The sequence below is a fragment of the Rhincodon typus genome, chromosome 10 (genome assembly GCF_021869965.1).
Source record: "Rhincodon typus isolate 14 chromosome 10, sRhiTyp1.1, whole genome shotgun sequence".
Classification (NCBI taxonomy): Eukaryota; Metazoa; Chordata; class Chondrichthyes; order Orectolobiformes; family Rhincodontidae; genus Rhincodon; species Rhincodon typus.
In genome coordinates, this window is record NC_063341.1 from 8,456,702 (window position 1) to 8,483,824 (window position 27,123).

At 41.0% G+C, this 27,123-nt stretch overlaps 1 protein-coding gene across 1 annotated transcript in view; it reads right to left on the reverse strand.

The window, feature by feature from the left end:
• Positions 1-27,123, reverse strand: part of astn1 (astrotactin 1) — a 1,993,575-nt gene that overhangs the window by 832,871 nt on the left and 1,133,581 nt on the right. The gene's annotated exons all lie outside the window — the stretch shown is intronic.

Sequence of the window (27,123 nt, forward strand, 5' to 3'; positions counted from 1 at the left end):
GTGAAGCAGTGTTTTACTTGTACTTGTTTTAAGCTAGTCTACTGCATTCACTGCCCACAATGCAGTGTCCTTTCCCTTGATAAGACCAAATGCAGACTGGGTGACTGCTTTGCAGAATATCTCCACTTGATCTGTATGAATGACCCTGATCTCCCAGTTGCTTGCCATTTCAGTAAACCACCTTGTTCTCATCTGAACATTTTTGTCCAGGCCTTGATTTAGTTCCAATGAAGCAAAATGCAAACTTGAGGAACAACACCTCATTTTCCCCTTGGGCAAATTATAGCCTGGCAGTCTCAACACTGAATACCGTAACTTCAGAAACTGACCACATTATGTCTGTTATAAGACAACAACGTGTAGAGCTGGATGAACACAGCAGGCCAAGCAGCATCAGAGGAGCAGGAAGACTGACATTTCGGGCCCAGACCCTTCTGTTCTCTGTTTTTGTTACGTTCCCTTCCCCTGCCCCAACAGCCTTGAGTTGTTTCTGTCTTGTTTACTTTGCACTTGGGTAAAGAGGATCCATTCTCTTCCATTCACATCCATTATACATCTATTTTTCATTTGTACCACCATTTAACAATTCCCCTGTCTTTTGCTGGGAGCCCCCCCACCACAATCTTCCCCCTTGCCAATCCTTTTCTACGTCTGCCAGAAGTAAAATAAAACATTTTCCCATTCTGAAGAAGTGTTAAGCCGGACTTGAAATGTAACTCTGTCTCTCCACAGATGCTGCTAGACCTGCTGAGTTTCTCCAGCATTCTCTGTTTGCTCTGGATGTCCAGCATCCACAGGATTCTGCTTTTATCACAACAGTATTTAAGAAATACTGACAAACCCACTTCTTCTGTTCAAACCTGGCTGGAAATAAACAAGGTCCAGGCACCTAAGAAAATGAAGTGTCCCTCTGACCCCATGCAATTAATACTTTCCCAGAATGTAGGTTCCAGGACTCTCCCTCTCTCCTGGAAGAATGGCTCTGAGAATAGATCTGTCACATGATCCCTCCCACCCTCCAATAGGATTTGAGGCTACAATGTGTCTCTCTCCCTAAATCCTACATTTTTTCTTGATGGTTGAGTGCATAACTGTTTTGAGAATGGTTCTATCTCACCTCTCCTTTTAGCTTTTTGAGCTGTTAAGTGTAGACCGATGGACATTGTTTCAAGTTATTATTCACAAGGTAATGTTGTGTTTTTGAAAAGGCTCTATCTTTGCCCATTTTGTGCAAACTTGAAATCGCCTGGCGGTTTATTCTAATCTATACGTCTTCTTTGATTCTGACCTGTGGGGCAACATTTTTTTTTTACACAGAGATTCGTTCGTGTGTGGAATGAATGCCAGAGAAAGTGATGGATGCATGTAGCATTACAATGTTTAAAGGACATTGGATAAGTACATGAATAGGAAAGGTTTGGAGGAATATGGGTCAAGTGCAGGCAGGTGGGACATTTTCAGTTTGGGAACTTGCTTGGCGTGAACTAGTTGGACCGAAGGGTCTGTTTCCATGCTCAATGGCTCTGAGCTGTCAAGGTTCACCTTTGCCGTACCCAAAGCCTGAAAAACTCCACATTTTTATGGCGTGCTGATACCAAAGTAAAATCCATGACAGGCATTTGCTTCCACTCTCATCCAATGGGTTCTGAAATAGCTGATAAGTCCTCTGCAGATTCTGCCATATGTGGTGCAGGGGAGCTTGAAGGGTTGGGTGGATGGGTTAGTTGGAGGTTCATGCATTGCCTACAACACCTGAACCAGGCTTCCATGCATTCTCAATGACGTTTATTGCCGTGTTTGACACATTCCTGTGTGAATCTTCTCCATTCTGTTTGCTCATAAGCCAGGGACTCCCATGAGTCAGTGGGGATGTGTGGCCTCTTCAGGGATACTTTAAGGACATCCCCAAAGCACTTCCTCCTCTAGCTTCCTGGACATCTCTAGCTATGACCATGTTTCAAGTGGAGAAGTTGCTTTGGAGGTCTTGAGGTAGGAGAATGCTGCAAGTGTTGCCCAGAAGCTGATGCGGCCCTCCCTGCAGTGATCACCCCTTAATGGAATGGGAAACAGGCTGAGTGTGGGACTTCCAACCCTTGATGGTAAGATGTCCCACTCTTGAGAGCTGGCAGCCAATCTGATTGGTCAGTAGCTCTAGCAATCACAGCAGTACTAGAGCTTAGTAGGGAGCATTGCTAAGAGAAGGCCTATGTAGAACTTTGATAGATCCCAGAGTGAGCTAAGACCCTTTCTTTCAGGATCAGAGGGAACTGGGTAGGCTAGGGGAAGTGGGTATTGTAAACAGGTTTTAGGATCGAAGAAAGGCCTTGCACTTATGTCACAAAAATGCTCCCCGATAGGCATAAATAACACTGTGTGGGAGGAGTTAATTAGACTTGAAAGAGAGGCACATGTAGATAACAGTCTTTCAACTTAAACATTAAGGTGTGAACCTGGTATATCTCAGATTAGCATGTTAAACAATGTTCAGTTTTATAATGAATGTAACAGAGTTCTAAAGAAGCTTAAGCTTGGAGATACCAAGGTGTAGAGCTGGATGAACACAACAGGCCAAGCAGTATCAGAGGAGCAGGAAGGCTGACGTTTCCGGCCTAGACCCTTCTTCAGAAAATTGCTTGGAGATAGTTCTTCACCTTGGTTTCTCTTTTACTCCATCTTGAACCTGTACTCTTAGATGCAGCCATAAAATGACATGTTAAAAGAGTGAGGTTGGGAGGCAGGTTTTGGAGGCCACATGTGGAGGAACAAATGGCTATGGAGTAATTTTTTGGGGTTCAATTGGTGTGCACAGGACACCCAGTAAAAGATGCACTCAACCTCCTTCCACTTGTGGTTTTCAAAAATGGCTGATCACTCCCAGTAGAATGGCAATTCTAGTACGCCTGGCATTGAGAGACTAGTGCTTTCATGCTGGCAAGTAGCATGGGAAAAGAAAGTATTATTCAACTACCTCACTTGCCATTGGATTCGGGCATCACTGATGATACTTCTCCAAAGCTGTAGGTTGTCCAAACCTCCAAAATACATTGGAGCTCTGGAGCGTGGTTATAGAAGGACATGTTCAGGCAATTAGAGAAGGAATTGCTTTTGAGATGTCCTCAAAGTATCCTTGAAGAGGCCACACATCCCCGCTGACTCATGCTAGTCTCTGGCTTACGACCAATCAAAACGGAGAAAGTTCATTCAGGAATGCTTCAAACACTTGTGTTTGAGATCTTGGCACTCTTGAATGATCAATGAGAGATTAACTTAACACACAAAATCCTATAAATGTGACAATTCAGGACTGACAGAATATTGGCAACTTTACCAATATTGCTATAGTCCCAAAGGACTGTAGGGCTGCTACCTCATTCATCCTGTAGGTCACCACACCTCTGGCGAGGTTGAGAAAGTGGGACTTTCATGATTACCTCCGCTGCTATGGGAACTGAACCTGCGCTGTTAGTAGGACTCTGTGTCACAAACCAGCAGTCCAGCCAACTGAGCTAACTGACTCCAAAATTAGTGGTAATGTTAAAGAAACTAACCTCAAAGTCTACCTCACAACTCAATAGGCTCAATAAAAATATTCAAAATATTCACATATAAATAAATTTCAAAGACTGAGTGGAGCCTACATTCTATATTGGCATTTTTTTTCCAATAGAGTGCCAGTCTCATCAATTGAAATGAGCTTACAGGTTCATTGTGTCCCCCCACCCCCCTCAAATACTGGAGCAGCTGCCTTGCAATGCAATTGGTAAATAGTTAAAAACTAAGAAAACAAAAGGGGAAAGAGTTTTCTAAGGAGCTCCTTAGAGAACGAGGCTGGTAAAATAATAATGGGGAGCCAGGAAACAGCAGGAGTTCAAGAAATACTTTGCATCAGTCTTTACAGTAGAAGACACAAACAGCATTCCAAATATACTAAATAATCAAATGATAAAAAAGGGCAGGAAATAAATACTTTCTGATAGAGGACTAGAGAAATTAATGAGGCTGAAAAATGATAATCCCCTGGACTTGATGGGATGCAACCTAGGTTTTTTTTTAAAAATAGGTGCAGAGATGATGGATGCACTCGTATAATCTTCCAAGAATCCTTAGATTCTGAAAAATGCCCCAAATTGGAAAACTGTCAATATAATACCCTTATTCAAAAGGGAGGAGAGCAGTAGTTAACTATAGGCCGGTTAGCTTAACAATAGTATTTTCCAAATGACAGAATTCATTGTAAAGAATATAATAGCAGAGAAATTAGAAACTCATTAAGTAATAAGATAGAGTCATTGTGGCTTTCATGAAGGGAAATCAAGCCTGACAATTGTCTTAGAATTCTTCTGAGGAAGTAACAAATAGGATAGATAAAGGGGATCCTGTAGATAAAATATTTGGATTTCCAGAAGACCTCTGATAAGGTATCACACCTAAGGCTACTTAATAAATAAGAATGCATGGTATTGGGATAATATTATGATATAAATAGAGGATTAGCTCACTTCGTGATGGGAGAGGGGTTCTAATAAGGCCATACTTTTTGGATGGGAACTTTTAACTAGTTCCATGGCGATAGGGCACGATTACTTACATTACGTGTTAACGACTTGTCTGAGGAAGCAGAGAGTTTGTGGATTAGCTGAGAGGACAAACAGCGATGATGACGTGAGGAGTCCATTGAAGGATTTAAACCAGTAAAGTGAGTGAGCAAAAACATGGCAACTGGAATATCATGTGGGGAAAATGAGGGTATGGACTTTTACAGGAAGAATAGAGTAGCTGAATATTATTTAAATAGGAAAAAGCTAGTACATAATTTCGGGTAATAGCGAAGGCAAATGGAATGTTGGCCATTATTTCAAAGGGAATAGATACAGAAATAGGGAAGCATTGTTAAACCAGGTAAGGTACCAATCGGACCACACCTAGGATACTGTGAACAGTGTTGGTCTTCTTATCTGAGGGAACATATACAGGCATTGGGGGCAGTCCAGAGAAGTTTCGCAAGGGTATGGATTTTATTATGAGGAGATTTTGAGTAGGTCAGGTCTGTTCTCATTGGAATTTAGACAAATGAGAGTCAACTTTATTGAAACACATAAAATTCTTTGGGGCTTGACAGTATAGATGCAGAAAGATTATCTCCCCTTCTGGGGGAGTCTAGGAACAGGGGACATAATCAAAGGAAAAGGCATTGTCCATTTAAAACAAATAAGGAGGAATTTCTTCTGCAGGTAGCAAATCTGTGGAATCCTTTACTGCAGAGGGCTGCAGAAGCTGTGACATTGAAAATATCCAAGGCTGAGACACAGATTATAATCAGTGAGGGAATCGAGGGTCATAGCAAAAACGCAGAAAGGATTATTAGATCAGCCATGATCACATCACATATTGGAGCGGACTCAATGGGCCGAATGGTCCACTTCTGCTTCTACACGTAATGGTCTTGATAACCGTGATTGGAACAAATTAATAGTATGGCATGTTCACATCACAGATTACATGAATATTTAGTGTGATATGAATGTGCTTGGCAAGAACTCAGCGCAATGGAATTCAGCAATAAGGATACAACATGGTTACATTTACATATCCAGCGTGGGCTCCTCACTTTGGCCCCGTCAATCTAAACACTTCTTCATTGGATTCATTAAATGCCATAGCTTTGAGAGTCTCTGGGGTGTATGTTTATTTGCAGTCGTTTGCAAGACAAAATACTTGTAAAAGGCACCCTTTGACAGCACAGTGCATCAGGAATTTGAATGGTATGCATAGTACCAAGGGATTTGTAGATAATGAGCAAGAGGGGGTGGTGAGAAAGTATAGGTTGGGTTGGCTTGAGCATCAGGGAGAAGGAATAGATAAAGACTGGTCCACATATACAAACAAGTGAATAATAAAATAAATGAGTGCCAAAATGAGTATCCATGATAGTAGATTAAGTAGACTAATTTGAATTGAAAATAATTACATAACTACTTCTTTTCTGTAAAACCTTTTGCACAATATATAAAGATTGTTAATTAAGACAACCCATAAGTACACAATTCACACAGAATATTGGAAACAGTAATGGTAAACCATAGACACAGTCCTTATGAAATATCAAAAGGAACGGGGGCCTATTTATCTTACAAGGAGCTTTTTGCTTTCCAGTTACTTCCTGGAAAGGCAAAGAGCTTTATCAAAACCACAGAGACCTGAGGGTGTAACAGTATTTAATGTACAGTTGCAACTTTAGCACATTGTGACATGCATTGGCAATAGCTGCAGCAGGGCAATGACAATTGGGAAGGCAGGTTGGAATAATGTTGCAAGTATTGAGAACAAATCTCATTCTTCAATGGCTATTATCGCACACGTTTTGGGAAAACAAGAATGAGTACAAATCCCCTAGGGTAAGAAATTATAATTTAAAAAAGATTATCAATTTTACTAAACCCTACCGAAGGTGACAAGATCTATGCATGGGACTGGTTCCAATCCTGTTGATTGAAATAGCATCACTAAAGGGAAAGCTTCAATAAGAAACTTTAATGCTGCTCCCGTATGTCATCAAGTATGTGTCGGGGGAAAAATATCATCCTTATGTTAGAAAGTACACCCAGATTCAATCTAACAACAACTTTTATTCATGTAGGACCTTTTAATGTAATAAAATATCGCAGTACACAGGAGCACCACAAACTACATAAAGAGATAGAGGTCAAACGGCCAAGAAACTGATCCGTGCTGGCATAAGGCGGGTGAGGATGGGTGTCTTAAAGGAGCAAAGTAAAGTAAAGAAATGGGATAACAAGGTGCGGAGCTGGATGAACACAGCAGGCCAAGCAGCATCAGAGGAGCAGGAAAGCTGACGTTTCGGGCCTAGACCCTTCTTCAGAAAAATTTTTTTCTGAAGAAGGGTCTAGGCCTGAAACGTCAGCTTTCCTGCTCCTTTGATGCTGCTTAGCCTGCTGTGTTCATCCAGCTCCGCACCTTGTTATCTCAGATTCTCCAGCATCTGCAGTTCCTACTATCTCTAAAGAGATGGGATGCTCTATGAATAGGTCGTCAAGTGCTCAAAGCCCAGCCATCTGTGTAGGAGAGTAATGGGAGCGGTTGAAATCAGTAACGCTCAAAAGGCCAGAATTAGAGAAGTGTAGATATCTCAGAAGATTGTGGGGCTGAAAAGAGATTGCATGCATGGCAGGGAATGAGACCATACAGGGGTTTGAAAGCAAGAATAGCAAGTTCTAAAAATCAAAATGTTATTTGGCTGACAGCCAATGTAAGACTTCGAACACATTGGTGATAGGAAGATGGGACTTTGTGCCAGTCAGGACATGGACAGGAGAATTTTGGATGAAATTTGAGCTTACAGAAAGTGGACTGTGAAAGAGTGGTCATGCTGCATTGGACTATCCGAGAAAAAAAGGAACAAAGGCATGAATTAATTTTTTAGTAGGAGACGAGCTCAGACGCCGGTGAACTTGGGTGATGTTGTGAAAGTTGAAATAGATGCTTTTAATGATTAAGCTAATGTAAAGTTGCAAGCGCTCCTTGGGGTTAAATGTGATGTCAAATTGCCAAGGGGCAACATTTCAATAAGAAATGGGAGGAAGCCTTGTGACAGCACAGGTAATGATTTAGCAGTGGGAAGGGAAGGTATTGCAAGTGATTCCCTGAGTAAATTTATGTCAATAGGAATGGAATCAGATGAGAGCAATCCCACCAACTGGATGACAGTGAAGACATGGAAGAGAAAGACCTGTGCACAGTCTGAAGGACATAGATAAATGCAGAAATGAACTGAATGTGCTCCAGAGTAGCATTAAATCTGCACAATATTCCTGAGGAACAGGAAAAAAAAGACAGTATTTAGGAGATGATGGATGTCTATGGCAATACAACAACATTGGTTCTGTTGTTTCAGTGAAAGGTAGAAATATCTGTAAAACCAGATCTCTATTATTCCATCCAATGCCGATGACAGACTTGGAAGTAAATGACAAGGGAATGCAGGATTAAATTATCTGTGTACAGTATTGCTCTACTGCTAGCAATTGTAAATAACAGATGGCATACTTGATCACTATTACGTAGAGAAGCCAGGTATCAGGCAGTTGCAGAATTTTCAGTGAACAGCTGGAAGCTAGAAAGGTCCAGCAAAACATACCAATAGTACACAGTGGCATACTGGTTCTGTGCTTGGACTAAAGATTGAAAACATTATCTCAAATCTCACCATGGCAACGAAAGAATATAAATTCAGTTGATAAATAAATCTAGAATAGAACGTTAGCTACTGTAGTGATTGTTAGAGTTGCCCATGGCTGAAGTAGTATAACAAAATCTGAAAGTGGTTTTCCATTAACATAAAATGGCTGGGGAAGACTGTTAGCCAAAACAGCAGCTTCCATAGTCTTATGCTTTAAAAGTAAACTATAAACTAGAGTAATTGTAGCCTTCATAGATGCAGTATGTCCAAGGTAACAAGTGTAAGTTAATACACAAAGAGTCTTGTGAAATGCAGACAGATGAGTCCTGTTGAGTGAGAAGAGAAAATGAACCTTCTGTTTGCGTAGAGACATTTTGATAAGGAACATCCTTGAGAAAATGCTAATAGAAGCCTTCATACTGACTTGGTCCAAAGTCTGGTATTGATCATGGGATAGAAGAGAAAGGGTTGATCCACATCAGTTGAGACCCCCAGGTAATGGTAGCTACAAGCTGTATATCAAAAAAGTTTTGAGTATACAGGCTTTTTTGAGGGGACTGCAGACATTCAGTCTAACATAGGTAAGAGAAACCCCCTTACTATTAATTAGCAGGGATGTACTTATTAACTGGTTAAGCCTGGAATGTGGTTGAGTAACATGTATTGTGAAGGACAAGGGTAATCGATAACTGGTAAACATCATGAGATTGTGAGATGACCCAAAGCTATCCATGGAATGATCATTCAGCTACATGATTAACCTGAAAGGATGTGTAGGTAATCAATGAGTACTACGATTGGTTTGTAAAAACCAAAGGGCTAAAAGTGAATGTATAAAAAATATATGTTACCCTTTGTTCAGCAGAGATTTGCCCAGAGGCTCTCTCCCCACTAGTGGTGCCGGGTGTTGAGTCATTCATTAGTCAGTCCACCCCCAACTTGATGACCATGGAAATAGCAAGATATCATCAAAAATAAATCCGATTCAATAGTATTTTAGGGAAAGTAAGTCCACTACCGTTACTCAGTTTGGGTGACACATGACTCCAGAGGACAATGTTGTTGAGTCCTAACTGTTCTCTGACATGACCCACTAGCCATTCAATTAAGACAGTTGGGGATTGGCAATAAATATTGGCCTTACTCGCAATGCAATATCCCGTAAGTGAATAAATTATTTTCAGAAATGTTATCTTCCTGGAGAAATTCATTGTGCATCTACAGTTGTCAATCCATTGAAAGGTAATTACATGCCTTGCATAAAGATGGTCCTACTGATTTGGAGATGTTTTTAATCAACCTGTTCAGAGATGATATTACCCACTTCTGGAGCAAGTGGGACTTGAACCCAGGCCTCCTGGCTCAGAAGTAGGGAACTGACTGTTTTGTATACTGGGGCATCTTGGAACCACAGAATCTTTTAGTTCATGCAAGGCCTGTTGTAGAACAAAAGTGCTTGAAGGAATCCCAGCAAACATCTTAACTGAGCCAAGTGACTGCCTTCTGTAGACTGACATGGGAAATGCAGCAAATATCAACACCTTGCAACATTTTCCCCAAGTTCCAAATTCTTACGACACAAATCATGGATAATGAAGGACATTTCTTTAGATCACTGATTTCTAAATTTGGCTCGGACATAAACATATTTGACTTTGTTATGAAATGAAAAGTTCTTGATATGTATGGATCACAAATTTGTTCCACATTTTACAAAACATGAGTTTTGACTGTATTTCTCAGTTAGCTCTCACTGGTGCTAAAGGTATTCATAATTTTGATAAGAAGTTTGTGTGCACTGTCCTTGACTAACCCAGATTATAGATAATATGTGCATCTGTCAATACAGTGTGGAGCTGGAGGAACACAGCAGGTCAGGCAGCATCAGAGGAGCAGGAGAGTCAACATTTCGGGTCGGGACCCTTCATCAGGACTGTGAACATCCGTCCTCCCCAATGGCAATGGTTTCTCTCAGTGTGAGCGAGCAGAGATATTGCTGAGGTCAAACATATTCATAGTCTGAATTATAAGCTTCACAAAGTTAAACTTGAAAATCAGATGCCTCCTGCAGATATGTCTAAATGAGTGGAGAACCTTTTCACATTATGAATTTAACAACCACTGTTTTCTTATAATCTCATTACCACCCAACTGTTGATGGTTATTTAATCAGCTGCAATAATCACAGAATCCCTCCAGGGTAGAAGCAGGCCATTCGGCCCAATGAGGTCTTCACTGGCCCTCAGCACAGCATCCCACCCAGACCCACTCCAACCCTGTAACCCTGCATTTCCCATGGCTAACCCACCTAGCCTACACATCCCTAAAAATTATGGCGCAATTTAGCATGGCTAATCCACCTAGCCTGCACTTTGGCCTGTGGGAGGAAACCGGAGCACCTGGAGGTGAGAATGTGCAAACTCCACACAGACAGTCACAGGGTGGAATCGAACCTGGGTCTGTGAGGCAGCAGTGCTAACCACTGATGCAACGTGCTGCCCCCTATCAGTAATTTCAGCAGAAACTATCAGAACAAAATGGTGCTGTACTGTAAATTTGTCTTCTTTTTGTAGAGTTAAAATCACTTTATTCATCTGACACACAATCAAACTAGAGATAACAGTGAATTAGATCTATTAGTGGCCAATTTAGTTTGTTAGTTATAAACCTATTGGAAGATACAGATGATTTATCTGACAGTTCTGGTTTTGAGAACGGGTTCCGTAACACAATGTAGGAATTGTGTAACACAATAATAGGAGAATATAAAATAGCCATTTTAAGTACAAGGAAATGTTCACATGTTGAATCGTTAAAATTAATATTAATACATCGTGTAATGGGATCTCATTTGCACCTGGCAGCATTCATAATCTGGATGTTCATAAATCAGAGACCACCTGTAATTCTAGACAGCAACAACCACGCTCTCTTTCCCCCATGCTCCACCTTCCAAACAACAGCAGCTATTAAAAATAGTTTTAATTTCTGCGGACTGCCTTCACAACTTACCAAAAGAAAACACAAAATCTTTTGTGATATAACAAGGTGTAGAGCTGGATGAACACAGCAGGCCAAGCAGCATCAGAGGAGCAGGAAGGCTGACGTTTCGGGCCTAGACCCTATCTCTGAAACAAGATCTTTTGTGTTGCTCTGTCTGAATTCCTTTCACAAGATTTCACTTCTTGGAAACTTTCATTAATATTTTAAAAGTGACAGTGTTGACTGCTGGGAATTCCATTTTAGAAATCCACTTGTATGTACGTATTTTATTGATAAAGTGTGCACTACTCCCTGAAGTTGTTTTACTGACTTGTTTATTCATGTTTAATCGATTCTCTTGGTCTACCATGCATAATCTTCATTTTATGCGATTTGAAGAAAAGAAAAAAAAGTTGTGCATTTATATAATACTTCACTACTTGTGGTTTTTAAACACAAAATGTGTGATATCTAGATAAATAAGATACATACAACAATGTCCAGATATTCTTCTGACATTCTGAATTAGTTCAGAATAGAATACCTTGTCTTAGCAAAGGTGGTAGCAATTTTTCACACAGAAAGATCCAACAAATAACAATAAAGATGAATGACTAGTTAACTTGTTTCTATTTAGAATAACGAGTCCAAGGTTCTGCTACTGTGGATAAAGATGGAGGCTAACGAGATGAAGTCATTGAGACTTCCACACAAACTTATGATGACGTCACACAAGTACACATCATTGGGTATAAATACAACTGTGTGGGTGGTGTTAGAACAAAATGGAAGCAACATTCTGTAAGACTTCCAGAGCAAGACTCTGAAATACAGAGGGTACATGGAATACATGAAGAATGTAAATAATAGTCTAACCTAATGTAACTATAAATCTGAGTCTGGTAAATCTATGATCACCATGTACAACAGTATTTTATAGTAATGTGAAATAAATACCGTTATTAAGAAGTCTAAGCCTGAAGATTATTCTTTACTTTGCCTTCTGCTCAACCCCTCTGTGGCATAAAAATGCATTTCAAAAGACAACGGCAACAATAGGACTAATGCCTAGTAAATCATGGAAGCAATAAAGATCAAGTAACATATCATCTGAGGAATAGAAGTCTTCAAAAAATTATATTTTTCAAAAAATTGTCAGCATATCTTTTAAGAACAGCCAATGGTCAGAGAGGAAAACAAATGATAGAGCTTAACAGAAGCCATGGAAGAAGCCTCTCTGAAAAGAATCACCTTTTGGAAGAATCACTGGTTAAATCTCAAGAAAGCCTTTTACTATCAGTAATAGGGGAAACAAGCCTTTTAAAAAGCAGTGAGAGCAGTGACAAGCATACTAGCAGCTAAGGGGAGAATTCTGAATTGAGAACCTGAGAAAAGGAACCCATTACTGGACACCCAAATTTAATCCTTTGAGGGAAAGGTCAGAAAACCTACATTTTCACATAAAATCAGGTGGAGGAGTGGAGTTAAGACTTCTAACAGCAAGTTAGCAAAGTTATGAATTAATTGATGAAAACATTTTGACAAAACATTTTGAGTTAATTGTTTAGGTAAGAAATTTGATTGAATTAGGAAGAAAATTTCAGGAATAAAAAACCATTAATGCAATGTCAAACATCAAAACCTTTACAGTGAAGGTACTGAAGTATTTTTTTGAGCAAGGTACAAAAAATGAGTTTATTGAACAATTCAAAAATGTTATTGATTTCAATTGTTCAAAGCGTTTTCTTTAAAAAATACAGCCGTACAGTAACTTGTCCACCCCCTTGATGTTACTGACAACCGAGAAAAGCTTCCTGGCTTTGTTTCTGCCCTAAACTGCAGAGTAAGGCAGAGACCTGTGAGACTTTAAGGTCTCGCTGAGGGGACAAAGTGCCACAATGCAGGACAAGACAGAGATGCTGTAGGCGTTGAAGTAGGTTAACAAGTGAGTGGGTGCAAAGTGAGCGAGTATTAAAAGAGCAAATGAACAGTCCTGAGATGCAACCTTGTCGTATCCATGAGGAGGGTGCCAGTCCCAGTGTGCGAGGTGTACAAAACCAGAGCCAGTGCAGTACTGAAGTGCAGAACTACTGTAAGTGGATTGGCGATGTAGCATGATGATTCATTGAGGTTGGTACTTGTCGGATGGCAAGGCATGTGGACCGTACCCTGTGACGTTGACAAATGGATCAGTATGAAAGAAGCACTCTTAAAGACTCACCAGAGTAAGATTCTCTGGATGAACCCGGAGCACATTGACTTGAATGCATGAAGAATATTCAAATTAAGACATGCCTGATGTAGCCATAAATTAGAGCCTGGTAGATCTATGATTACCATGTACAATAGTATTTAGTAGTAATGTAAAATATAGTGTCATTTGGAAGTCTAAGCCTGAACACAATTCTTTGTCTTCTCCTCGACCAGTCCATAAAGAACTCAAACTGTGTGACATTAACACATATGATTAAAATATGATTCAGAAAGGCAAATGATAAGTATATACTAAAGAGAATTTTAATATAGGCATGATATAAAACAGATTAGAAAGGCGAAAACTGGCTGACATAAACATTGCTATTTACTCTTCTAAGTGTTGTGCATAAGAACCTAAAAAGTCGTAAAAAGAGATGTGGCTATGATGAGGTTAAAGAAGACAGGGTGGTGGTTTTGTGCTTAAGAATGAGGGAATAATGAAGAAAGTATTTAGATTCACATTTTCACAATTTTCCCTAAAACAAAATAACTGCAAAGACGCTTTTTTTACACTTTTTTGCCAATTTATTATATTACAATATTAGCATCACTCGGGCCATATACAAGTTTACAGAGTTGCATCTTATTGAAAGTCATTTGAACATCAAATTATAAAACATCTACCATATTGTTTAATTCCGCAGTTCTGTTACAACTGGAACAAATTCCAATTATTTCTTTATTGATGCAACTATCTATAGAATGCATGCTGCCATAGAATTATTAGCTTGACTGTTGTTAACTGGTTTTGAATTGTTCCACCTGTAATATAAGCTATGCCTTTTCTTTGCACTACAAGCTTGAAGCCAAGCGTGTAATTCCCAAGTTCACTCTTCTGATTTCCTTTTAAATTGTAACATCACTGTGCATTTTTCTCATTTGCTGCGCCCTTCATACATAATGAACTATGAAAAATTACAATTGTGTTTCCTCTACATGTACCTTAATTTCCTTAAGAGCTGTTGAAATAAATTCTATCTTATTTATGAGCGTTCATACACTTCAATTTTTTTTTGACTGGCTCCTTTTATTGCTGATTCCTTCGCTTCAGGGCAATTCTAATTCCCCTAGTGAGAATCCCCTCCTTAAAACCACTGTTGCAAAGAGAATTTAGTAAGTGGTCTCTTTGCCAGTACTACATGTATGGATGCTTAGTAATGAATGACTTGATCAGAATTGACTAGTGTTAATTCCAGTATGATGGGGTGACCCGTCTGCCTGAAGTTATGCATGAAGAATTACTATTCAGGTCAGGAAGCGACCGGTGTCTGTGAAAATGTGCTCTAATCAGAAAATGAAAACGCAAAGAAAAATGATTAAAAAGGATTCAATACTTGTACCTTGCTGATGTTGCTGTGACATTGCAGAGTGAATCGTCCAGACAGGATTCAGAAGTTAGGAGACAGCAGGAACTGCAGATGCTGGAGTCAGAGTCGATACAGTGTGGAGCTGGAGGAACACAGCAGGTCAGGCAGCATCAGAGGAGCAGGAAAGTCAACGTTTCGGGTCTAGACCCTACTGAAACATCGACTGTCCTACTCCTCTGATGCTGTCTGACCTGCTGCGCTCCTCCAGCTGTACACTATCAAACTAGGATTCAGAAATTATCATGAATTAACAAGAAATCTACTAACGTCAGACACTGTATCCTGAAATATCCATCACAAGAATAGGGAGGTAAAAAGTAGAAGCAGAGTTTTGGTTTTGGTCAACATCACGTTGAGCAGAGGGTGGGAGGCTGCCCACAGTGGAACAGTCAGGTCCAGAAGGGGGAAAACAAATGTGGTGGAGAGTTGCAGCAGCAGTTCAGAGGCAGAAGTGGAGTTAGGCAATATTACAGAAGTGAAAGTAGGAAGTCCTGGAATGGAGTGGATTAGCAACCAGAAGATCAATTCAAGATCAAGCTCAATAGCAAGTTTACGAGAGGTTTGACACAGATTCAGACCGGTGTTAGGAAAATGGTAATCGAGGAATGGTGTTTGTGGCCGGAACCATGACAAAAAAATCCTTTATTCCTCCCAATAGATAACACAGTGTGGAGCTGGAGGAGCACAGCAGGCCAGGTAGAATCAGAGGAGCAGGAAAGCTGACGTTTTGGGTCGGGACCCTATTCCTCCCAATACTTATCTGAAGGAAACGCCTGCTCATCAAATCCTTAGTGGTGGACGAGACCTCGGCACATTAGTGGGAAGCTCCTGTTGCCTTTTCAAAGAGGACACTGAGGAACAGCATGCAAATAAGAATTGGAGATGGATCAAAATCGAATCATGTGGGGACTTCACAGGTACCAACGCAAGAACAGGAATAGAAACCTCTGCTAAGCACACTATGATTTGAAATGCACAAATAGAACCAAATGAGCATTGTCCCACCTATCTGAATGGCAAAGGAAAACTGGTGAAGGAGAATGTGTTGTCGTCTGCAGAAAGATTGCAAAGACTGATTGTTCTTCACAGTTACATCAGGGCGATTTCAGAATGGTGGCGGGGGAGGATATCTTAATGGAGGGATTCAAACATGGAATTACAGGCAAAACAGCAATGAATTGGTACTGTGTTAACTCGAAAGAACATTGGAGAGGAAAGGATGATTCATGATTGGGCAACAACTTACAAGGCCAGAGGAGTCAAAGCTGTTTGAGTTTTAATGATTTTATGAGAAGGCGATGGGAATCATTAGATTAGTCCAGCTGGGGGCCATGAAAGGGAAGTTGAGTATCCAACAGACTGGTGGTAACTGGGTTGCGGACAAGAGGTGGAACATATGGATACAAGGAACATGAAGACAGCAAAGCAGGAGCTAGGACAGAAACTGGACAAAGATACTTTCAGGTCAAGGACAAATGGGAACTTAAATGGCCAGTGACCAAGGGAAAGGTAGGGTACTGGCAGAGGCAGCTAATTAGTGTTCTTGATGTTTTTACTCAAAGTTCCATGACTTCCTCACACTTCTATCCAGAGGTGAAGGTGGGGGACATACAGGAGGGTAGTTTCAGTGAGTTGTATTTGTATTCCAGGATGATTGACAAATAGGGGGCAGTTTTAGCAATGGAGAGCATGGTCCAATATTGCTTTATATTTCAGTGATGGATGGTAGAACCAGTTGATCACCATTAATGCTCAAATGTGCATCCTTTGGATTTCAGGAGGTTTTACCTCAGAATTGGAAATAACTTACTTCCACCCCTATTCAATGGGTTTTGAAATGGTTGATAGGTCTAATGCTTGACCTACGCACTATACCAGCTTTGGGGCAGGAAGTGCTTGGAGGCTTGTGTAGATGGATTGTTTGGAAGCCGTGTGCTCCTTTCAGTATCACCTCCTTTACTTTGAGTTGGGTTATTATTGTCACATGTACTGAGATACTGTGAAAAGTATTGTTTTGCTTGCTAAGCAGACAAATCATACCTTACACAAGTACATCAGGGTAACAGAACAGAATGCTAAATATAGTGTTACAGCTACAGAGTAGGTGCAGAGAAAGATCAACTTTAATACCAGGGGTCCATTCAAACGTCTGCAAAAAGAAGAGAAAAAGCTGTTCTTGAATCTGTTGGTATGTGTTTTCAGACTTTTATATCTTCTGCCGAAAGGAAGAGGGTGGAAGGGAGTATAACAGGGGTGGGAGGGGTCTTTGATTATGTTGGCTGCTTTCCCAAGGGAGCGGGAAGTATAGACAGAACCAGTGGAAGGAAGGCTGGTTTGCATGATGGACTGGGCTGTATTCACAACTCTCTAATTTCTTGCTGTCCTCGGCAAAGCAGTTGGCATACCAAGCTGTGATGCATTCAGATAGAATGCTTTCTATGGCGCATCTACATGTTCTCAACAAAGTCTCTCTACGTTTGGTGCCTTCCTAAAATATACTTCTCCATTTTGGTCAGTCACTAGCCTGGGTCTCCTATGATTCAATGGGATGCTTGACCCTTTCACGGATATTTTGAGGAAATCCCTAAAGTATTTCCACAGTCCTCCTGGGAACTGTGCATGATCTTTACTCCCCTCATAAAAGCTTTTGTCTTTGTCAAACATGAAGGCTTATGAAGTATCCTCCTCAGGTTTCGTTACTCCCAACAACTTATCACCATCTTCCTCCTATTCCATAGTTTTTTTTTCTTTTATTCATTAATGGGATGAGGGTGTTTTTGGCTAAGCAGCATTTATTGCCCATCCCTAATTCCGCAGAGGGAAGTTTCAAGTCAACCACATTGCTGTGGGTCTGGAGTCACATGTAGGTAAAGGACGTTAGTGAACCAGATGGGGTTTTCCCAACAATTGACAATGGATTCATGGTCATCATTAGATTCTTAATTCCAGATATTTTATTGAATTCAAATTCCATTGCCTTCTGTGGTGGGATTTGGACCACTATCTCCAGAATGCTCTCTGGATTAACAGTCCAGCAATAATACCATTAGGCCATCATCTCCCCCTAGTGACATTCAAACTGTGATCCTCACCAAAACCCTTAATAACTGAGGCCAAACAGGTCTGTATCATTACAACAGTGCCTCTTCTACATTGCCTCACTGAAACACTCACCTTGCCTCCAGTAAATTGTCCACAGGCGTGGAGATAATCTGCAGGACATAGGGGGAACTATTCAGCTTTGACTGCCTTCAATCGAAAGCAAAATCTTGGTTGGCATTGAAGCAATTAATCAATGAGACGTGTGTCTGTGCACTCACTTAGAAACTGAGCTTCAGGTTATTGTCAACTTCTCCTTTCACAAAACACTGGGAACCTGAAAGTCCTCATCCAAACAGCTGCCACATCAAACAACCTCCCATCATCAATTAAGATCAAAGCAATTCCTGAAAAGTTTTCTGTATCTTAGGAGCCTTCACTTGATATTAAGGCAGGCACGAATGATGAAATTCATTTTCACCTTGAACGGACCAGCTTAGCCTTTGGCCATCTGAGGATGAGAGTCATGGCTTACTGGGTAGCAGTGATCCACCTGCTTCCGTATGGTTCAGGAAGCTGAGATGAAGAATATACCAAAGTGAACGTGCGAGAACAATAACACGGTTTAATTCAGTAGGTTCAGACTTTCAGAAAGATGATAATTGGAGAGTCCTTGGGCTGTAGAATTGGGCATTGAAATGCTGTGATGCATGATTTAACTTTAGAGCAACAGCAGAGAGAAAATCAGCTCTTTTTCCATGCTAGCTCTTCACTGAAGCAATTCAAAACATATGGTACAAACCTGTCCTCTCCCCATTGATTTATATCTTACACTACTTCCATTATTCATCCAGTTTTACTTTAAAAAGATGCATTGATGTCTACCTTAAATATTCCCAGTGGTAAAGCATTCCTTGTTTCTATAATTCTTTGCATAAAGACATTTCGCCTAATGTGTTCTTAGGACGTAGATCAACATAATTTACATTGATAGCTATTCACCCACCTGTCCAATGAGACGAAGTACTTTTATGCCTTTTACTTCCAAAGGATTCTTTATGGTGTTGAAAAATCTCTGTCTAAATTCCCTTCAGTGATTGTTAAAATTTGGAATTAGGATTATTTCCACTGAAGTAACTCAACAAGGCTTGCATCCTTTTGGCATCATCTTAGTGTGTCTATATTATGTGCCCTGTATGGAATCATTTAGGGCAATTTTCCCTAAGTACAGGAATCTAATGGGTTAATAATCTCAAACACAGTAGCTTGCTCAAGTAATCATCTTAATACTTGCACTACACCAGGGTAATGCCTTGTCTACAAGAACATGTCCAATGTCTCCATTGTTGATGTCAGGCTAATGCAATTTCATGCAGGCATGGGCAGCATTATGCCTCACAGCATCAGGGACCTGGGTTCGATTCCACCCTCGGGGGTGACTGTCTGTGCGGAGTTTGCACATTCTCCCCATGTCTGCGTGGGTTTCCTCAGAGTACCGGGGTTTTCTCCCACAATTCAAAGATGTTAGGTGGATTGGCCATGTTAAATTGCCCATAGTGTCCAGGGATATGCAAGTTAGGTGGGTTACCCATGGAAAATGCAGGGTTACAGGGACAGAGTAGGGAGATGAGTTTGGGTAGGATGCTCTTCGGAAGGTCAGTGTGGACTTGATGGGCCAAGTCACCCACTCGCAGGCTGTAGGGATTCTATGAATCAATGATTAATGGTGATGGGGATTGGTGTGGGTTAGTATAACAAGACAGTAAGTGGGGAAAATATTGTATCCCATAGTGAGAGTTAATCTCCTCCCTACATAGCTGTCTGGAAGAATGCACAGCAAAGACTGCACAGTTCCGGGTGGCAAAGTCAGACCTGGCATGGTCTAGGGTCATGGCCTCCACTCCTGATCCTGGGCAACGAGAACAAACGATCAGCAGCATCCCATCCATCAGGACCTCCAGGTCCCTGCCTGTAAAGAGAGGCGCCAGTTTCCACTGTCTGAAATGCCCAGGGCAAAAAAGTCAGAAACCGTGCAGGGCACCTCCAGACTGACAGTACTTGTCTGAATGAACACATGTTTTTAAAAATGGCAAGGGACACACATCTTTGAATGGTTACTCGGTGAGCGGCAAGTGGTGAGTTCTTCCAGGAACAGCATGTATGTGTTACAATGCATTAAAATTGAAGAGAGGGATGCCATTGGGTTGGGTAAACTAGTTCAATGAGGTGTATGCGGTAAGAAAATGCAAGAAATCTTGCTGGGCCTCATAGCAAGAAACCCTCCAAAAAAAACACAGCGCAACTCACACAGTCCAAGGTTGAGCCCATTGTTTTAACGAGGCTGATTACCAGTATCTCCCAGTAACAGTATTTTGTTACTTCTGCTCTATTTAGGCCAGTCTGCTGGACTCTCATCCATGTTCAAACAGCCTTGATTACTTTACTTTCTGATTGCACTGATGTGGTTAGAATCAGAGTAAATAATTGTCTGCCTACGCATGTGTGCGTTGATATTCTCCATTCTGGGAGTTGGGGACAAATTAATTCCAAACTTTTCTTACTCTACACAGATGGCTTGTCCCCAGTCCAGATGTTGCTCATACCAACTCCATCAGTTCACATAACTGTGCACCTCTTTACCTGTTACCTATCTCTTGACCATATCATTACATTGCCAGTAACTTTCTCTCTGATTCCTGAATAACAGTGCAACAGTCCTTTTTTACCCCTTTCGTTCAGCCTCATTATTTTTCTCATGTTAGTTCATAAACTTTTTCACTTGGCACTCTTCCTGGTCAAGTAATTTTCATCATGACTCTGTAGCACTCATTAAAGCTCAAAATGTCTCCAGCATTCTTACTTCAGCATGAGTGTTACAATTTTCACAGCTATAGAATGCTGCTGATTGTGTGTAATCTTTAAGGCTGCATATTAATTACAAACCAACTCAGGAAATACAAATGCTGAACTGTAATGAAATAGAATATTTATCATTTTAATCCACTTGCAAAAAGAGTCCAGTCCCTTTGGAGCATTTCACAGTTGTAGTTTTATTAAGGAAAATAATTAAAATTTGAAATTCATCAGCAAAAATATGCAAACACATTGTTAACCAAAATGGCCAAGTTGAATGCAGTGAATTTCTGGAAAAAATGGAGATCTGAGAATAAAAACAACATGCTCCATAAAATTTGCAATCATTTTGTGTTGACTCAGATGATAGACAGGTTTGCGCAAATTATTCATTATCTGTTTCCACCTTGGGTTTTGTGGACATTGAAAATAATCCTGATTACAACAATAATCTACTGAAATATCAGTGCAAAAAATTTTACTTCGCTGGTTTTATTTTATTCAACTTGTTCGAACCTTGTCGCTCTTCCTTGTACTATTTTACGGTGAAATGTTCTGTGTGCTAATTTTCTCATGCATGATGCTCCCATCAACATTCTGGTGGGAACAAACACAAATTAAATCGACTGGAAGCCTTTCAGTTCGATTTGTTTCTAGTTCAATGCAGCTCCAGATTTGGCAGATCAAAGTGATCAATACACAGAAGCAACCAGATCAATCCTTGATGCGTAAACTGTGTCAAGGTTTGGAGGCAAAGTTAATGATCAATAAACAGGCTGGTGAATTCAGCAGTCTGATGTATCAGCTCATCTGAGGTGCACAAATGGTTAACCGTTCCTGTAACTTCTTTTTTGTTTTACTCCCATTCACGGGCAGTGTCTTTTAGTTGGGTTTGTATAGTTGCTTCGTGTCCGAGGTTATCCTGCTTTCTTCTTTCGGTCATCTTTCCCGTGCAATAGTGCAAGTAGTTGGATCATTTTTACAATTTACACAAGCTCATAACAAAAGTTTCTGACTGTCTCAGTCACACCTCAGCCTTCCGAAGGAGCTGGCATCCTTCTAAGTAGGAAAGACGATGTGTGGGCAGGAAACAATCCATTTTGGATGGGATGCCTTCACATGGATGGGTTGTGAAGCCTTATCCTTGAGAGGTAGGTTCTATCACAAGTGCCATACACAAAGCTTTCAAGTGTCTTCGTAGGATGTTTCTGGCTTTCGTGCTTGTGCCAAGCTTTTGAATCTGCTGGTCATTGTAATGGCACATGCCTGCCACAGGAGTCATTACTGTATTCCTCTGTTGTCAGCTCTGAGGTGAAATAATCAACTTTCAGGGGCTTCATGTCACATCTGCAACCATCCTTAAAGTGGAGCCTTTGGTGTCTCATGGATCATCTGACAACCTCACCAGGCAGAACGAGATTAGGAATGTGACCACCTTCCACCCTGTGGACATCCTAGAGGCAATGAGCTGGCTGCATTTGAGTACTGACAAATCTGTTTTTGACATGACTGCTGCATTTGGAATTTTTTTCCTGCTGGGCTATATCCATAAGAGAATCAGAAAATACTGAAGAAACTCAGTGTGACAGACAGCAAACGTGGAGAGAGATACTCTGAGCTAACTTCTTTTTTTTGAGTCTGATATAAGTCTTCTTCAGATATCCATAATATGTTGCATGATACTCAGACGAAAGTGGTTAAGCTTCTCTTTCTGATCACTGTTTACGTTGTCCATAATTCACAGTTGTACAACAAGGCACTTAGAACATGGGTCTTCTGAACCATCAGCTTGGTCACATGACTCTGTACAATGTTATTCCATACATATCTTGTAACTCAGCCAAATGTAGTGTCTATTCTCCCTATGCCTGTACCAATAACCAAGGCACAGATTATGAACCACCATGTATCCAATCTAATGGAAATTGCTAGCTAAGTAGAAAATCATTATCCACAGTAGATCTGCTGGCATGGAAACTACACTATGCTTCCAGGTACAATCTGACTGCAAGTTAATGGAGTATGATTCTTGCATTGGCTTTCCCCGTAACACTAAGGAGTGAGGTGCCACTGTAGTTGTCGCAGTCTTCTTTATTGCTCTTTTGTTTGTTGGTTTTTTGTTTGCTTTATGTGTCTCCTGTGGAATGGAGGCTTTTTCCAGCAGAGGTCATTGAGATACTGCAAATAGATGGAACTTTGTGTTTAAGTAGCTTCTGTCCTGGCAGTGTTCCTTCTCTTTGCTAAGGCAATCTATTGTCTTCTCAAGCTCAAGTGATGATCTAATTTGTTCATGACAGAAAGCAATGGGAGAGCATGTAGTGGGAACTAGGAGATATCTATCTCACAGGATTGTTGCTCACAGTGGTTTCCAGCCTAATTGGAAAGCTATTTATTGCTTTTAGTGAGTACCTCACTCTATACTGATATTATGGGGGCAGCTTTGAAGATGACAGGAATAAGCAACCTTTTTGATTACTTCGTATAGAAATCAGCGACATTCACTATCACAAACAGTTTAGATTTCTTGACCATTTGTTTTGTATCTGCCTAACTTTACACAGCCATCTTGACTATTTTCAGACGACGCAGTGTTTTAGGTTTATGTTGTGCACTGCGTAGGCTTTGTTTTAACTTTGCATCGTAAGTCAGTGAGTAGTTGGTTCACAGAGGATTGAACTTAGCAACTTCCAAATTTCATTCGCTACCAATGGCTGCACCTCCATCAGATAATATCTGAAGGGAGTTAAGGCACTCAGAGGTTGCCACTCATGACTCAACTGACTATCAGTTGTCTGCTCAGTGCAAGCCTACACTTGTTTAAAGGCAGTGATTTCCCACACTCTCTTCCGATGCCAGTGTGTAACTTGTCTCTCAATTAGAGCATGTGCTAACTAAGCTGGTTTCTTGTAGAGTAGCAATGCCAACACCACATTTCTGTGGCTCAGATGCAGTCAGGGACATGTGTATACGTGCTGTGCGATGTGTATCATTGTGCCATGGCATGGCACAGAGTCCTCCCACAGCAGCTTCCAAGCCGGAAGGTCATCCTTTGTTGTTTCCTGCAAAGCCTAAGTGTGCTTTATTTTGACATATTATTTTATGGGAGTTTTGTAATGCTGGCGAGTCTGGCATTTGTTGCCCAACCTTGGTTGCCCTTGAACTGATTGCCCTCTGAAATGGCCTAGAGAGCCAATTAAGATCAATCACGTTACCTACATGTGACTCCAGAACCACAGCAAAGATGGTAAATTTAGCTTCTTGAGGAACATTATTAAACCAGACGGGTTTTTACAACAATTGACCGTGGTTACATGGTCACCATTAAACTAGCTTTAACTAGTTTTATTTGTTGAATTGAAAACCATGTCCCTGGAATATTAGCCCAGGTCTCTGCATTTCTGGACCAGTGAAATTATCCACTGCTGCCCCTGGAGGTGCAGACATGCCTAGCTACTATATTGCCCAAAGGCTGGTATCCAGACAAAAGGCATACACCTGATGACTAGTTAGTTGCAGGCATTGTGTGAAGGTGCTAACTTGAAGGAAAGCCCAGCTGCCAAACAGTATCTTACTCCATGTATGTTTTTGTGTCAGACTTACTCCTTTAGCCATGACCTCGTGATACTGTTGTTACTATTGCTAACAATGAAAAGGTACCCAGCAGCAGTGTGCACATTGCCACAGATGTCAATGTGATCTTGCCTTGCACATGTGCCATCTCCTGACCACACTCAAGGAAGCCAGCCCTCAACTCCCACAGCCTGCTGGGAAAACCCAGCCGAGTCACTGATTCCCGCCAACAGAGCTCCTATCTTGGCCGAGTGAGTTAAACTAAGATAAGTTAAACCCCTTTACGAGCTCACCACTCAGCATTTAGCTCCTCAGCACAAATCACAGCTGAAAACCAATTTTTTAAGCTACTAAAGCTGCCTAAAAGGCCCAAAAAATTGTACAAACACCATCCCCCCGCCAACCTCAACAGCCATATTGCTAAATCCCCTCACCGCAATATTAAATCCTCTAAAAATCTCTCATCACAGCTCTACATCTCCCCAAAATAAATCCTTACTGTAGTGAATCCCCCAGCATCAACAAATAAAGCAATAAGGGTGTCATGATGATACTAGCTACTCACCAATTTGCTTAGCACTCAGCATGAAAAACTAGGCCATTTAAGATAAATCCTTTATGGGGCATGGGCATCGCTGGCTGGGCCAGCATTTATTGCCCATTCTTAGCCATCATTGAAGATGGTGGTGAACTGCCTTCTTGAAACCTGCCGTACATGTGCTGCAGCCGGACCCACAATGCCAAGTGGAAGAGAGTTCTGGGATTTTGACCCAGCCACAGTCAAGAAGCAACAACATACTTCCAAGTCAGGATGGTGAGTGGTTTGGAGGGGAACTTGAAGGTGGTGGTGTTCCCACGTACCTGCTGCCCTTGTCCTTCTAGATGGAAATAGTTGTGGGTTCAGAAGGTACTGTCTTAGGTGAATTTCTTCAGTGTATCTTGATGGGAAACAATGCTGCTGCTGAGCGTCGGTGGGGGGAAGGTGTGGTCGCTTGTGGATGTGGTGTCAATCAAGCTGGCTTCTTCATCTTTGATGGTGTCAAAATCCTTGAGTTTTGTTGGAGCTGAACCCATCCAGGCAAATCCCATCTCCCGTGTATGGGAACTTCCACATCAATATCCTAGGACTGAGATGATTGGCCTCCAAAAATCACAACTCGTTACTCAAAGCTAGTCATGGCTCCAGCAAGTGGAGAATTTTTCATCCCGCTGCTCACAGTCTACAATCTTGCTTTTTTCCTTGGTACCACATTTGGTCAAATGTTCCCTGATATCAAGGGCAATGAATCTCACCTCATCACAGCTCATCAGTCCATGTCTGGAACAAGTCTGCAATGATTAAATTGATACTGCCAGACTCTCCAGTACTTAACTTAGTGTAAATTTCATTTGATAGCTCTGTCAACGATACCTTCCATCATTCTGCTGACAATTGTGAACTTACTGATGGAGTGGTCATTGTTCAGATTGGATTGGTCATGCTTTTTCTGGACATGACATATGTGGGCAATTTACCATGGTTTTAGACAGCTACCAATGATGCAGGTTTTACTGGGGTACCTTGATGAGGAGCAATGCACATTATTGCCAGGAAGTTGTCAGGAGTCAGTCTGTGATGTTCAATGTGCTTGGCTGTTTCATGATACCACGTTGAATTGGCTGAAGGGTGACATTTGTGGGACCTCAGGAGTGAGCAGAGATAGATCATCCACGCAAGAATTCTTCCGACGTAGAGGTGCAAATGCATCAGCCTTATCATGTGTATTCTTACTGGGCTTTTCATCGCTGAGGATGGGGATGTTCATTGAATCCCCTCCTCTCATTTGTTTAATTGGTGTCACTGTTCATGATTGGCAGACTCTGCCTATAAAATGCTACTCCAGCTCTGTGGCATTGCTGTTGCCCTATGTTGTCACTTCCCCCTGGTTTGCATCTCATTGTTAGATTTAGTCAATCCTTATCCTGGCATGTTTTCTTGGACATTTCAAAGAATCGATGTTGGCCTGTTGACTTGATAGCATTGGTAAAATAAGGGATATAACAGCCAAACAGATTTCAATCTCTAAAGGTGAGTCAGAGAGAAATGAGACAGAAAAATAGATTAAAAATGAGAGAGAGAGAGAGAGAAAGAGAGAGAGCATGTGACAGATTGAGTAAGCATGGGAACAAATGAGAGCACGAGAACAAGAGAGAGCATGACAGTGAGACTGCAGAATAGCACATGAGAGAATTGGAGCAAGCAGAGAAAAAAGTGGGAAAGAGTAAAGGAAAAATAGAGAAAAAAGACTGAGGAAAATATGCAAGAGAATAAATTGTTTCTGCCATAAATGTCACATGGAATGTTTTTTATATAAAAAGAATGTAAGACAGGATAGAATGTTCATTATTAAAATATCTTCGATGAATTGGGAAATATCATACCCTAAAAGAAAAATAAATTTGTGTTGTCACTGTTTTCCCATTGCCAATACTGCATATTTCCTTCATTTCTTCCCTTACTGAAGATTCCCAGGGTATGCCAGGATCCATTTTAACCTTCTGCCTCAATCTTCAAGTTAATGAAAAGTGGTAAAACAAAATATTCAAAGTGCTTGAGTTTGTCTACACTCAGAGAGGAAGCCTTTAAAAAATTGATGTGAACAGCTAATTAAGTGCCAAGCGCAAGACTGGCAGAAGCAATAACTAGCATCTGTTATTTTAATAATGTCATATGTGTTATGTATGCGACAGATAGCAGGAACTGCAGATGCTGGAGAATCTGAGATAACAAGGTGCAGAGCTGGATGAACATAGCAGGCCAAGCAGCATCAGAGGAGCAGGAAGGCTGACGTTTCGGGCCTAGACCCTTCTTCAGCATTT